This window comes from Panulirus ornatus, chromosome 26, assembly GCF_036320965.1.
Source record: "Panulirus ornatus isolate Po-2019 chromosome 26, ASM3632096v1, whole genome shotgun sequence".
Taxonomy (NCBI): Eukaryota; Metazoa; Arthropoda; class Malacostraca; order Decapoda; family Palinuridae; genus Panulirus; species Panulirus ornatus.
The window spans coordinates 11982447-11999361 of NC_092249.1; the positions used below are offsets into that span (position 1 = coordinate 11982447).

The following is a 16915-nucleotide window of genomic DNA, read 5'->3' on the forward strand; positions in this document are numbered from 1 at the left end:
CCCCATTAGCCCCCTTCAGTGATGTTCCCATTTATTCCCTTGCCTTACGCACTTTATTTACCTCCTTCCAAAACAAATTTTTATTCTCCCTAAAATTTAATGATACTCTCTCACCCCAACTCTCATTTGCCCTCTTTTTCACCTCTTGCACCTTTCTCTTGACCTCCTGCCTCTTTCTTTCATATATCTCTGTCATTTATAGTATTTCTCTGCAAAAATTGTCCAAATGCCTCTCTCTCTCTTCTCTTTCACTAATAATCTTACTTCTTCATCCCACCAGTCACAACCCTTTCTAATCTGCCCACCTCACATACTTCTCAGGCCACAACCATCTTTTGCGCAAGCCATCACTGCTTCCCTAAATACATCCCATTAACCCCCCACTCCCCTTAAGTCCTTTGTTCTCATCTTTTTCCATTCTGTACTCAGTCTCTCCTGGTACTTCCTCACACAAGTCTCCTTCCCAGCTCACTTACTCTCATCGCACTCTTCACCCCAACATTCTCCCTTCTTTTCTGAAAACCTCTACAAATCTTCACTTTTGCCTTCACAAGAAAATGATCAGACATCCCTCCAGTTGCACCTCTCAGCACATTAACATCCAAAATCTCTCTTTCACGCGCCTATCAATTAACACGTAATCCAATAATGCTCTCTAGCCATCTCTCTTACTTACAAACGTATACTTATGCATATCTCTCTTTTTAAGCCAGGTATTCCCAATCACCAGTCCTTTTTCAGCACATAAATCTACAAGCTCTTAACCATTTCCATTTACAACACTGAACACCAAATGTACACCAATTATTCCCTCAACTGCCACATTACTCACCTTTGCATTCAAATCATCCATCACTATAACCCAGTCTCGTGCATCAAAACTACTAACACACTCACTCAGCTGCTCCCGAAATCTTGCCTCTCATGATCTTTCTTCTCATGCCCCGTTGCATATGCACCAATATTCACCCATCTCTCTTTATCCACTTTCAGTTTTACCCATATCACTCTAGACTTTACTTTCTTACACTCTATCACATACTCCCACCATTCCTGTTTCAGAAGTAGTGCTACTCCTTCCCGTGCTCTTGTCCTCTCACTAACCCCTGACTTTACTCCCAAGATATTCCCAAACCACTCTTCCCCTTTACCCTTGAGCTTCGTTTCACTCAGAGCCAAAACATCCAGGTTCCTTTCCTCAAATATACTACCTATCTCTCCTTTTTTCACATCTTGGTTACATCCACACACATTTAGACACCCCAGTCTGAGCCTTCGAGGAGGATGAGCACTCCACGTGTGACTCCTTCTTCTGTTTCCCATTTTAGAAAGTTAAAAAAATACAAGGAGGGGAGGATTTCTGGCCCCACGCTCCCATCCCCTCTAGTCGCCTTCTACGACACGCGAGGAATGCGTGGGAAGTATTCTTTCACCCCCATCCCCAGGGACAATATATATATATATACATACACATACACATACATACGCACATATACACACATACATACATATATACATATGAAAAATGTAAGAAATAATTCAGAAAACTAAAACTTCTAGCTTGAAATGAAATGAAAAATGAATGTCACATAATGGTTCAACCTCGGGCTATGGAAAAGGGAAATGTAATTTATTTACACAAACGTCAATAGTAGTTTATATATATATATATATTTATTTATATTTATTTATTTTGCTTTGTCGCTATCTCCCGCGTTTGCGAGGTAGCACAAGGAAACAGACGAAAGAAATGGCCCAACACACCCCCATACACAACGTATATACATACACGTCCACACACGCAAATATACATACCTATATATCTCAATGTACACATATATATACACACACAGACACATACATATATACCCATGCACACAACTCACACTGTCTACCATTATTCATTCCCATCGCCACCTCGCCACACATGGAATACCATCCCCCTCCCCCCTCATGTGTGCGAGGTAGCACCAGGAAACGACAACAAAGGCCCAACTCGTTCACACTCAGTCTCTAGCTGGCATGTAATAATGCCCGAAACCACAGCTCCCTTTCCACATCCAGGCCCCACACAACTTTCCATGGTTTACCCCAGATGCTTCACATGCCCTGATTTAATCCACTGACAGCACGTCTACCACGGTATACCACATCGATCCAATTCACTCTATTCCTTGCCCGCCTTTCACCCTCCTGCATGTTCAGGCCCCGATCACACAAAATCTTTTTCACTCCATCTTTCCACCTCCAATTTGGTCTCCCACTTCTCCTCGTTCCCTCCACCTCCGACACATATATCCTCTTGGTCAATCTTTCCTCACTCATTCTCTCCATGTGACCAAACCATTTCAAAACACCCTCTTCTGCTCTCTCAACCACGCTCTTTTTATTTCCACACATCTCTCTTACCCTTACAATACTTACTCGATCAAACCACCTCACACCACACATTGTCCTCAAACATCTCATTTCCAGCACATCCACCCTCCTGCGCACAACTCTATCCATAGCCCACGCCTCGCAACCATACAATATTGTTGGAACCACTATTCCTTCAAACATACCCAGTTTTGCTTTCCGAGATAATGTTCTCGACTTCTACACATTCTTCAAGGCTCCCAGGATTTTCACCCCCTCCCCAACCCTATGATTCACTTCCGCTTCCATGGTTCTATCCGCTGCCAGATCCACTCCCAGATATCTAAAACACTTTACTTCCTCCAGTTTTTCTCCATTCAAACTTACCTCCCAATTGACTTGACCCTCAACCCTACTGTACCTAATAACCTTGCTCTTATTCACATTTACTCTTAACTTTCTTCTTTCACACACTTTACCAAACTCAGTCACCAGCTTCTGCAGTTTCTCACATGAATCAGCCACCAGCGCTGTGTCATCAACAAACAACAAGTGACTCACTTCCCAAGTTCTCTCATCCACAACAGACTTCATACTTGCCCCTCTTTCGAAAACTCTTGCATTCACCTCCCTAACAACACCATCCATAAACAAATTAAACAACCATGGAGACATCACACACCCCTGCCGCAAACCTACATTCACTGAGAACCAATCACTTTCCTCTCTTCCTACACGTACATGTGCCTTACATCCTCGATAAAAACTTTTCACTGCTTCTAACAACTTTCTTCCCACACCATATATTCTTGATACCTTCCACAGAGCATCTCTCTCTCTCTCTCTCTCTCTCTCTCTCTCTCTCTCTCTCTCTCTCTCTCTATATATATATATATATATATATATATATATATATATATATATATACAAACATAGGCGTATACATATATCCAGATGTACATAATTCATACTGTCTGCCCTTATTCATTCCCGTCACCATCCAGCCACACATAAAATGAAAACCCCTTCCCCCCGCATGTGTGTGAGGTAGCGCTACGAATTGACAACAAAGGCCACATTCGTTCACACTCAGTCTCTAGTTGTCATGTTTAATGCAGCAAAACCACTGCTCCCTTTCCACATCCAGGCCCCACAAAACTTTCCATGGTTTACCCTAGACGCTTCACATGCCCTGGTTCAATCCATTGACAGCATGTTGACCCCGGTATACCAAACCGTTCCAATTCACTCTATTCCTTGCATGCCTTTCACCTTCCTGCATGTTCAGGCCCCGATCACTCAAAATCTTTTTCACTCCATCTTCACTCCCACTTCTCCTCGTTCCCTCCACATCTGACAAATATATCCTCTTAGTCAATCTATCTGCACTCATTCTCTCCATGTGCCCAAACCATTTCAAAACACCCTCCTCTGCTCTCTCAACCACATTCTTTTTATTACCACAAATCTCTCTCATCCTTTCGTTACTTACTCAATCAAACCACATAACACCACATATTATCCTCAAACATCTCATTTCCAGCACATCCACCTTCCTTCGCATAACTCTATCTATAGCCCACACTTCGCAACAATATAACATTGTTGGAACCACTATTCCTTCAAACATACCCGTGTTTCCTTTCCAAGTTAACGTTCTGAACTTCCGCACATTTTTCAATGCTCCCAGAACTTTCGCTCCCTCCCACACCGTATAATTTTAGGGAGAATAAAAAGATGTTTTGGAAGGAGGTAAAAAAAGGGCATAAGACAAGGGAACAAATGGGAACATCAGTGAAGGGGGCTAATAGGAGGTAATAACAAGTAGTGCTGATGTGAGAAGAAGATGGAGTGAGTATTTTGAAGGTTTGTAGAATGTGTTTGATGATAGAGTGGCAGATATAAGGTGTTTTGGTCGAAGTGGTGTGCAAAGAGAGAGAGTTACGAAGAATGATTTGGTAAACAGAGAAGAGGTAGCAAAAGCTTTGCAGAGGATGAAAGCCAGCAAGGCAGCAGGTTTGGATGGTACTGAGTGGAATTCATTAGAAAAGAGGGTGACTGTATTGTTGACTGGTTGGTAAGGTTATCTAATGTATGCATGACTCATGGTGAGGTGCCTGACGATTAGCGAAATGCTTGCATAGTGCCATTGTACAGAGGCAAATGGGATAAGAGTTAGTGCTCAAATTACAGATGTATAAGTTTGTTGAGTATTCCTGGGAAATTATATGGGAGGGCATTGATTGAAAGGGTGAAAGCATGTACAGAACATCTGATTGGGGAAGAGCAGCGTGGTTTCAGAAGTGGTAGAGGAAGTGTGGATCAGGTGTTTGCTTTGAAGAATGCATGTGAGAAATACTTATAAAAGCAAGTGGATTTGTATGTAGCATTTATGGATCCGGAGAAGACAGATGCATGACTCATGGTGAGGTGCCTGATGATTAGCGAAATGCTTGCATAGTGCTATTGTACAGAGGCAAATGGGATAAGAGTTAGTGCTCAAATTACAGAGGTATAAGTTTGTTGAGTATTCCTGGGAAATTATATAGGAGGGCATTGATTGAAAGGGTGAAAGCATGTACAGAACATCTGATTGGGGAAGAGCAGTGTGGTTTCAGAAGTGGTAGGGGAAGTGTGGATCAGGTGTTTGCTTTGAAGAATGCATGTGAGAAATACTTACAAAAGCAAGTGGATTTGTATGTAGCATTTATGGATCTGGAGAAGGCATATGATAAGAGTTGATAGAGATGCTCTGTGGAAGGTATTAAGAATATAAGGTGTGGGAGGTAAGTTGTTAGAAGCAGTGAAAAGTTTTTATTGAGGATGTAAGGCATATGTACGTGTAGGAAGAGAGGAAAGTGATTGGTTCTCAGTGAATGTAGGTTTGCGGCAGGGGTGCATGATGTCTCCATGATTGTTTAATTTGTTTATGGATGAGGTTGTTAGGGAGGTGAATGCAAGAGTTTTGGAAAGAGGGGCAAGTATGCAGTCTGTTATGGATGAGAGAGCTTGGGAAGTGAGTCAGTTGTTGTTCGCTGATGATACAGCACTTGTGGCGGATTCATGTGACAAACTGTAGAAGCTGGTGACTGAGTTTGGTAAAGTGTGTGAAAGAAGAAAGCTGAGAGTAAATGTGAATAAGAGCATGGCTATTAGGTACAGTAGGGTTGAGGGACAAGTCAATTGCGAGGTAAGTTTGAATGGGGAAAAACTGGAGGAAATGAAGTGTTTTAGATATCTGGGAGTGGATTTTGCAGCAGATGAAACCATGGAAGTGGAAGTGAATCATAGGGTGGAGGAGGGGGCGAAAGGTTTTGGATTGTTGAAAAATGAATGGAATTTGAGATTATTATCTTGGAAAGCAAAAATGGGTATGTTTGAAGGAGTATTGGTTCCAACAATGTTAAACGGTTGCGAGGCATAGGCTATAGAGGGAGTTGTGTGGAGAAGGGTGGATGTGCTGGAAATGTGATGGTTGAGTACAATATGTGGTGTGAGGTGGTTTGATAGAGTAAATAATGAAAGGGTAAGAGAGATGTGTGGTAATAAAAAGAGTGTGGTTGAGAGAGCAGAAGAGGGTGTTTTGAAATGGTTTGGTCACATGGAGAGAATGAGCGAGGAAGGATTGACAAAGAGAATATATGTGTCAGAGATGGAGGGAACAAGGAGAAGTGGGAGACCAAATTGGAGAAGGAAAGATGGAGTGAAAAAGATTTTGAGTGATCAGGGCCTGAACATGCAGGAGGGTGAAAGGCATGCAAGGAATAGAGTGAATTGGAATGATGTGGTATACTGGGGTCGACATGCTGTCAATGGATTGAACCAGGGCATGTGAAGCATCTGGGGTAAACCATGGAAAGTTTTGTGGGGCCTGGAAGCTGAGGTTTGGGTGCATTACACATGACAGCTAGAGGCTGAGTGTGAATGAATGTGGCCTTTGTTGTCTTTTTCTAGCGCTATGTCGCACACATAAGGGGGTTGGGTAAGTGTTATTTCATATGTGGCGGGGTGGCGACGGGAATGAATAAGGGCAGACAGTATGAATTATGAACATGTGTATATATATATATATATATATATATATATATATATATATATATATATATATATATATATTATCCCTGGAGATAGGGGAGAAAGAATACTTCCCACGTATTCCCTGCGTGTCGTAGAAGGCGACTAAAAGGGAAGGGAGCGGGGGGCTGGAAATCCTCTCCTCTTTTTTTTTTTTTTTTTTTTTTTTTCCCAAAAGAAGGAACAGAGAAGGGGGCCAGGTGAGGATATTCCCTCAAAGGCCCAGTCCTCTGTTCTTAACGCTACCTCGCTATCGCGGGAAATGGCGAATAGTATGGAAAAAAAAAATATATATATATACATATATATATATATATATATATATATATATATATATATATATATATATATATATATATATATATATATCTTCCGCAAAGCTTTCACTACCTCTTCTCTGTTTACCAAATCATTTTCCCTAACCCTCTCACTTTGCACACCACCTCGACCAAAACACCCTATATCTGCCACTCTATCATCAAACACATTCAACAAACCTTCAAAATACTCACTCCATCTCCTTCTCACATCACCACTACTTGTTATCACCTCCCCATTTGCGCCCTTCACTGAAGTTCCCATTTGCTCCCTTGTCTTATGCACTTTATTTACCTCCTTCCAGAACATCTTATTATTCTCCCTAAAATTTAATGATACTCTCTCACCCCAACTCTCATTTGCCCTTTTTTTCACCTCTTGCACCTTTCTCTTGACCTCCTGTCTCTTTCTTTTATACATCTCCCACTCAATTTCATTTTTTCCCTTCAAAAATCGTCCAAATGCCTCTCTCTTCTCTTTCACTAATACTCTTACTTCTTCATCCCACCACTCACTACCCTTTCTAATCAACCCAATGTGAATAAGAGCAAGGTTACTAGGTACAGTAGGGTTGAGGGTCAAGTCAATTGGGAGGTGAGTTTGAATGGAGAAAAACTGGAGGAAGTAAAGTGTTTTAGATATCTGGGAGTGGATCTGGCAGCAGATGGAACCATGGAAGCGGAAGTGGATCATAGGGTGGGGGAGGGGGCGAAAATTCTGGGGGCCTTGAAGAATGTGTGGAAGTCGAGAACATTATCTCGGAAAGCAAAAATGGGTATGTTTGAAGGAATAGTGGTTCCAACAATGTTGTATGGTTGCGAGGCGTGGGCTATGGATAGAGTTGTGCGCAGGAGGATGGATGTGCTGGAAATGAGATGTTTGAGGACAATGTGTGATGTGAGGTGGTTTGATCGAGTGAGTAACGTAAGGGTAAGAGAGATGTGTGGAAATAAAAAGAGCGTGGTTGAGAGAGCAGAAGAGGGTGTTTTGAAGTGGTTTGGGCACATGGAGAGAATGAGTGAGGAAAGATTGACCAAGAGGATATATGTGTCGGAGGTGGAGGAAACGAGGAGAAGAGGGAGACCAAATTGGAGGTGGAAAGATGGAGTGAAAAAGATTTTGTGTGATTGGGGCCTGAACATGCAGGAGGGTGAAAGGAGGGCAAGGAATAGAGTGAATTGGAGCGATGTGGTATACCGGGGTTGACGTGCTGTCAGTGGATTGAATCAAGGCATGTGAAGCGTCTGGGGTAAACCATGGAAAGCTGTGTAGTTATGTATATTTGTGTGTGTGGACGTATGTATATACATGTGTATGGGGGGGTTGGGCCATTTCTTTCGTCTGTTTCCTTGCGCTACCTCGCAAACGCGGGAGACAGCGACAAAGTATAATAAAAAAAAAAAAAAAATATATATATATATATATATATATATATATATATATATATATATATGTCTGTGTGTGTATATATATATACATGCATTGACATGTATAGGTATGTATATGTGCTGTGTGTGGACGTCTATATATATACATGTGTATGTGGGTGGGTTGGGCCATTTCTTGCGTCTTTTTCCTTGCGCTACCTTGCTAATGTGGGAGACAGGGACAGCGTATAATAAATAAAAGAATAAATAAATATATATGTATGTGAGAAATACTTGGAAAAGCAAATGGATTTGTATGTAGCATTTATGGATCTGGAGAAGGCATATGATAGAGTTGATAGAGATGCTCTGTGGAAGGTATTAAGAATATATGGTGTGGGAGGCAAGTTGTTAGAAGCAGTGAAAAGTTTTTATCGAGGATGTAAGGAATGTGTACGTGTAGGAAGAGAGGAAAGTGATTGGTTCTCAGTGAATGTAGGTTTGCGGCAGGGGTGTGTGATGTCTCCATGGTTGTTTAATTTGTTTATGGATGGGGTTGTTAGGGAGGTGAATGCAAGAGTTTTCGAAAGAGGGGCAAGTATGAAGTCTGTTGGGGATGAGAGAGCTTGGGAAGTGAGTCAGTTGTTGTTCGCTGATGATACAGCGCTGGTGGCTGATTCATGTGAGAAACTGCAGAAGCTGGTGACTGAGTTTGGTGAAGTGTGTGAAAGAAGAAAGTTAAGAGTAAATGTGAATAAGAGCAAGGTTATTAGGTACAGTAGGGTTGAGGGTCAAGTCAACTGGGAGGTAAGTTTGAATGGAGAAAAACTGGAGGAAGTAAAGTGTTTTAGATATCTGGGAGTGGATCTGGCAGCGGATGGAACCATGGAAGCGGAAGTGGATCATAGGGTGGGGGAGGGGGTGAAAATCCTGGGAGCCTTGAAGAATGTGTGGAAGTCGAGAACATTATCTCGGAAAGCAAAAATGGGTATGTTTGAAGGAATAGTGGTTCCAACAATGTTGTATGGTTGCGAGGCATGGGCTATCGATAGAGTTGTGCACAGGAGGATGGATGTGCTGGAAATGAGATGTTTGAGGACAATGTGTGGTGTGAGGTGGTTTGATCGAGTAAGTAACGTAAGGGTAAGAGAGATGTGTGGAAATAAAAAGAGCGTGGTTGAGATAGCAGAAGAGGGTGTTTTGAAATGGTTTGGGCACATGGAGAGAATGAGTGAGGAAAGATTGACCAAGAGGATATATGTGTCGGAGTTGGAGGGAACGAGGAGAAGTGGGAGACCAAATTGGAGGTGGAAAGATGGAGTGAAAAAGATTTTGTGTGATCGGGGCCTGAACATGCAGGAGGGTGAAAGGAGGGCAAGGAATAGAGTGAATTGGATCGATGTGGTATACCCGGGTTGACGTGCTGTCAGTGGATTGAATCAGGGCATGTGAAGCGTCTGGGGTAAACCATGGAAAGCTGTGTAGGTATGTATATTTGCGTGTGTGGACGTATGTATATACATGTGCATGGGGGTGGGTTGGGCCACTTCTTTCGTCTGTTTCCTTGCGCTACCTTGCAAACGCGGGAGACAGCGACAAAGCAAAGAAAAAAAAAAATATGTATTTCATACTAGTCGCTATTTCCCACATTGGTGAGGTAGCGTTAAGAACAGAGGAATATCCTCACTTATTATTATTATTATACTTTGTTGCCATCTCCCGCGTTAGCGAAGTAGCGCAAGGAAACAGATGAGAGAATGGCCCAACACACTCACATACACATGTATATATATATACATGTCCACACACACACACATATACTTATCTATACATCTAAACATATACATATATATCCACACATAGACATATAAATAAATACATATGTACATAATTCATACTGTCTGCCCTTATTCATTCTCATCGCCACCCCTGCCACACATGAAATAACAACCCACTCCCCCTGCATGTGCATGAGGTAGCACTAGGAAAAGACAACTAAGGCCACATTCGTTCACACTCAGTCTCTAGCTGTCATGTATAATGCATCGAAACAACAGTTCCCTTTCCACATCCAAACCCCACAGAACCTTCCATGGTTTACCCCAGATGCTTCACATGCCTTGGTTCAGTCCAATGACAGCACATTGACCCCAGTATACCTCATCATTCCAATTCACTCTATTCCTTGCACGCCTTTCACCCTCCTGCATGTTTAGGCCCCTATCAATCAAAATCTATTTCACTCCATCTTTCCAACTCAATTTGGCCTCCCACTTCTCCTCATTCCCTCCACCTCTGATACATATATCCTCTTTGTAAATCTTTCCTCATTCATTCTCTCCATGTGACCAAGCCATTTCAAAACACCCTTCTGCTGTTCTCTCAACCACACTCATTTTATTACTAAACATCTCTCTTACCCTTTCACTACTTACTCGATCAAACCACCTCACACCACATATTGTCCTCAAACATCTCATTTCCAGCACATCCACCCTCCTCCACACAATTCTATAGCCCACACCTTGCAACCATATATCATTGTTGGGACGATTATTCCTTCAAACACACCCATTTTTGCTTTCCAACATAATGTTCTCGACTTCCACACATTCTTCAACACTCCCAGAACTTTCGCCCCCTCCCCCATCCTATGATTCACTTCCGCTTCCATGGTTCCATCCGCTGCCAAATCCACTGCCAGATATCTAAAACACTTCACTTCCTCCAGTTTTTCTCCATTCAAACTTACCTCCCAATTGACTTGTCCCTCAACCCTACTGTACCTAATAACCTTGCTCTTATTCATATTCACTCACAACATTCTTCTTTCACACACACTTTACCAAACTCAGTCACCAGCTTCTGCAGTTTCTCACACGAATCAGCCACCAGCGCTGTATCATCAGCGAACAACAACTGACTCACTTCCCAAGCTCTCTCATCCACAACAAACTACATACTTGCCCCTCTTTCCAAAACTCTTGTATTCACATCCCTAACAACCCATCCATAAACAAATTACACAACCATGGAGACATCACGCACCCCTGCTGCAAACCAACATTCACTGACAACCAATCACTTTCCTTTCTTCCTACAGGTACAGATGCCTTACATCCTCAATATAAACTTTTCACTTCTTCTAACAACTTGCCTCCCACACCAATTATTCCTAATACCTTCCATAGAGCATCTCTATCATATGCCTTCTCCAGATCCATAAATGCTACATACAAATCCATTTGCTTTTCTAGGTATTTCTCACATACATTCTTCAAAGCAAACACCTGATCCACACATCCTCTACCACTTCTGAAACCACACTGCTCTTCTCGAATCTGATGTTCTGTACATGGCTTTACTCTCTCAATTAATACCCTCCCATATGATTTCCCAGGAACACTCAACAAATGTATACCTCTGTAATTTGAGCACTCACTTTTATCCCCTTTGCCTTTGTACAATGGCACTATGCTAGCATTCTGCCAATCCTCAGACACCTCACCATGAGTCATATGTACATCAAAAAATCTTACAAACCAGCCAACAATACAGTCATCCCCTTTTTTAATAAATTCCACTGCAATACCATCCAAACCCGCTGCCTTACCAGCTTTCATCTTCTGTAAAGCTTCTACTACCTCTTCTCTGTTTACCAAATCATTCTCCCTAACCCTCTCACTTTGCACACCACCTCAGGCAAAACACCCTATATCTGCCACTCTATCATTAAACACACCCAACAAACCTTCAAAATACTCATTCCATCTCCATCTCACATCACCAGTACTTGCTATCACCTCCCCATTACCCCTTCAATGATGTTCCCATTTGTTCCCTTGTCTTACGCAGTTTATCTACGTCCTTGGTAAAAAGGTGATTGTCCAAGACTGTCCAAGAGAATCTTGGACAATAGTATGTTTACCAAATGGCATCCTAGCTTCGTCTCTTCTATGTATATCAACTGACTGTTATATTTCTCTCTTGTGTATTCCCTGATGATGTGATTATTACACGAAAGGGCACTTGGGAACTTATCATGTTTCATTTTCCCGTGGACTCATAGGAATATCTTGACCAAGTGCAAAATTGTGATCCTTTCCAATATCTATCTATTATTTATTTATTTTGCTTTGTCGCTGTCTCCCGCGTTATTGAGGTAGCGCAAGGAAACAGACAAAAGAATGGCCCAACCCACCCACATACACATGTATATACATACACGTCCACACACGCAAATATACATACCTATACATCTCAATGTACACATATATATATACACACACAGACATATACATATATACACATGTACATAATTCATAGTCTATGCCTTTATTTATTCCCATCACCACCTCGCCATACATGGAATACCAACCCCTTCCCCCCTCATGTGTGCGAGGTAGCGCTAGGAAAAGACAACAAAGGCCCCATTCGTTCACACTCAGTCTCTAGCTGTCATGTAATAATGCACCGAAACCACAGCTCCCTTTCCACATCCAGGCCCCACACAACTTTCCATGGTTTACCCCAGACGCTTCACATGCCCTGGTTCAATCCAGTGACAGCACGTCGACCCCAGTATACCACATCGTTCCAATTCACTCTATTCCTTGCACACCTTTCACCCACCTGCATGTTCAGGTCCCGATCACTCAAAATCTTTTTCACTCCATCCTTCCACCTCCAATTTGGTCTCCCACTTCTCCTCGTTCCCTCCACCTCCAACACATATATCCTCTAGGTCAATCTTTCCTCACTCATTCTCTCCATGTGACCAAACCATTTCAAAACCCCCTCTTCTGCTCTCTCAACCACACTCTTTTTATTTCCACACATCTCTCTTACCCTTACATTACTTACTCGATCAAACCACCTCATACCACATATTGTCCTCAAACATCTCATTTCCAGCACATCCATCCTCCTGCGCACAACTCTATCCATAGCCCACGCCTCGCAACCATACAACATTGTTGGAACCACTATTCCTTCAAACACCCATTTTTGCTTTCTGAGATAATGTTCTCGACTTCCAAACATTTTTCAAGGCTCCAAGAATTTTCGCCCCCTCCCCCACCCTATGATTCACTTCCGCTTCCATGGTTCCATCCGCTGCCAGATCCACTCCAAGATATCTAAAACACTTTACTTACTCCAGTTTTTCTCCATTCAAACTTACCTCCCAATTGACTTGACCCTCAACCCTACTGTACCTAATAACCTTGCTCTTATTCACATTTACTCTTAACTTTCTTCTTTCACACACTTTACCAAACTCAGTCACCAGCTTCTGCAGTTTCTCACATGAATCAGCCACCAGTGCTGTATCATCAGCGAACAACAACTGACTCACTTCCCAAGCTCTCTCATCCACAACAGACTGCATACTTGCCCCTCTTTCCAAAACTCTTGCATTCACCTCCCTAACAACCCCATCCATAAACAAATTAAACAACCATGGAGACATCACCCACCCCTGCTGCAAACCTACATTCACTGAGAACCAATCAATTTCCTCTCTTCCTACAAGTACACATGCCTTACATCCTCGATAAAAACTTTTCACTGCTGCTAACAACTTGTCTCCCACACCATATATTCTTAATACCTTCCACAGAGCATCTCTATCAACTCTAACATATGCCTTCTCCAGAACCATAAATGCTACATACAAATCCATTTGCTTTTCTAAGTATTTCTCACATACATTCTTCAAAGCAAATACCTGATCCACAAATCCTCTACCACTTCTGAAACCACACTGCTCTTCCCCAATCTGATGCTTACCCATCATAAAACACACTTACAACCTTCTACAACTTTTCTTCATTCTCAGCAAACAACACAGTATCATCTGCAAACAGGCTTGCCACTAACCATCATATCTCCCCACCACACTCATTCTCTGCAGACCCTTTCCCTAGTTTTGCTCTCATCTCTCTTATCACTCCATCCATACAAATATTAGAAAGCCATGGTGACATCACACAACCCAACCTCACACCCACAAGTATACCAGGAATTTCACTTAACTCTCCATCCACTCTTGTACGTGCATTTGCTGCTTTATAGAAAGCTTTGACACCATCCAACAACTGCTCCCCTACCCCATATATCCTTGACAAATCCTATAAGGCATTCCACTTGACTCTGTTGTGTGCTTTCTCAAATTCCATAAAAACTGCATACAACTTACCTTTTGCTAAATGCATTTCCATGGACATTTTCACCATACAAATCTGATCCACACATCCCCTACCTTTCCTAAAAAAAACCTTGCTCCTCACTTATTTTGCATTTAGTCACTTCCATTACTCTAACAATCAACATTGTTGCATAAATTTTTCCTGGTATACTTAACAGACTTATAACTCTATAACTGCTACATACATCCTTAGCATCTATACTCTGAACAAAGGAACAATAATAGCTTTTACCCAATCCTCAGGCACAACCTTCTATTTCCAAGCTAAATTACATATAAGATGCATCAACTCTATCATACTTTCTCCTCCATACTTCAGCATTTCAGCTGTAATCCCATCCACTCCAGGTAACTTTCCTACCTTCAGCCTCACATTTTCCTTTCTTACCTCCCTTTTTGCTACAGGCCCTTGCATTTGTATCCTCTTCCTTCCATAATCCACACCTATGCATGTAACAACTTCTGCCTCCCCTTCTCCCACATTCATAAGCTCTTAAAAATGCTCTTTCCATCTTCCTTACACTTCTTACTTTTGATTCAGCAACTCCCTTTCCTTATTTCTCACATCAACATTTTCTTTTTTACATCCACCTCTTTCCTTTTTCACCTCCTTTCAATATAATTTCTTATTTCTCCAAAACTTATCAATCAACTTTCTTCCAAAATCTTCATCTACTCTTTCTTTGCTTTCCTCTATCAGCTTCTTAACACTCTGCTTGCATATCTTATATTCTTCCTCTGCTTTAGCTGAACTTCCATTGGTACATTCCTTCTGAGCAATCTACTGTGTGCCTTCTTCTCTTCCACAGCATTGCTAATCTCTTGTGTCCACCATGCATTGCCCTTTTATTCCTATATCTCAGAGCCTCTTATCCGCCTATTAATTCAAAAACTTTAACTGCATTTCTCTAAACATTTTAAACATATTATTCACACATGACTATATCCTTACATTCACTGCACTTCCTTCTAAACTTTCAGTTACCTTCCTTTCATACTACTCCCTGTATTATTTCTGATTCATCTTCTCACTTACCAAAACTTTTATCATTCCATTCTTCCTTACACCAAACCTACACTTCTCCCTGATCCTCACTCCTAAAAAATTGGAAAAGGTTCTGAGTCTCCAAAGAGTCCTCTCTCGACTCTACCATCTAACACGGCCTTTCTCAATCTTTCATCCCACTGCCACAAAGTCGATCAAAGCCTTTTGCTCTTCTCTTCCACCATTCCTCAACCATGCATATTTGTGGATAATCTTATGCTGAAAAAAGATGTTTGCAAGGACTAAACCCCTCTAAACACAAATATCCACAAGACAACTTCCATTCTTATTTAGTCCAGGCAATCCCAATTCAACAATTATCTTGCTGATTTCATCACATCCCACTTTCACATTTATATCACCCATTAGGCCCACATTTCTCTCATTCTCAAAAGCATTTACATGTCATTCAAATTTCTTAAGAAAGTCTTCATTTCATCCTTACCTCACAAACTCTTTACAATAACAGGCACATATACACATACCCATGCATGCTTCACAATTCCAGTCTTTCCTTTCACCCACACTATTCTTGATCAATTTCATCTATGCTCTGTAACCCCCTCCCACACTCTCGGTGATAGTGGAATTGCGCATCCTTCTTTCCTAATCATTTTCATTCATTCCCATCCATACCACTCCTTCCATGCCATCCCATACTTTGCATTCATCATTTCCATTTTCATTCCATACACTCTCCCCAAGGATATGGGTTTCCCCAATCCCTAGCACATCCAAGCTTTAACTTTCAAACTTCACAAGCTCCCTCCTTTTGCTCTCACCAGTCATCCCATTTACAGTCAGCACCATCACCTTCAACTGCTCATCTCTTTTACTCCTCAGCATAGCTGGTAGACTCTGGTGCTGCTTCTTAGCCTTTTGTGCCTTACCTCTGACAGGCCACTGGCAGAGAGCAATTCCAGCACAGTATTTTCAGAGGCAGTGATGCTCCAAAACTGGCCAAAAAACTAAAAAATCCCAACACACCTCAAGTGTTTGTCTGTATTAAAAAGACTGCCCTGAAGGAGTTGGGCAATGCCTCTTCCTTCAGTTCCACCCCTAAGGGTGTAGCAATGAGGTCACCATATGGCAGGGTGAGACCTGGATATTCTAGAAGACTAGAATATCCCCTTAAGGTACTGAAACTTGAAAATTTTTCTCAATTTTAATCACAGTAAAATCACCTCCTAACCTTATGGGTTATCATACTGTCACTCATACATCACTTTTCAAGCTACAACTAGGCTTTGATCTATCAGACACTGTATATTCAGGAGGGTGAGACATACGTATGTGATAGAATAAACTGAAGTGTTGTGGTAAACAGGTGGTGATATGCTGTCAATAGGCTGAATCAGGACTTGTGAAGTGGTCAGAAATGACAAAATGGTTTGTGTGGCTTGACTGTGGCTGGAGGTCCCAGGTTTAGGTGCATCATGCATGATAGCTAGGAGTGGATGAGAGCAAATGAGGCTGTATCGTCTTCTTGTCTTCCTGATGCTTCCTCATTCAAGAGAAACAAAACAATTTTGAAAAAAAAACATC

General features: G+C 41.8%; 1 protein-coding gene across 2 annotated transcripts in view; it reads right to left on the minus strand.

Moving 5' to 3' along the window:
* Positions 1-16915, minus strand: part of mRpL38 (mitochondrial ribosomal protein L38) — a 311926-nt gene that overhangs the window by 158799 nt on the left and 136212 nt on the right. The gene's annotated exons all lie outside the window — the stretch shown is intronic.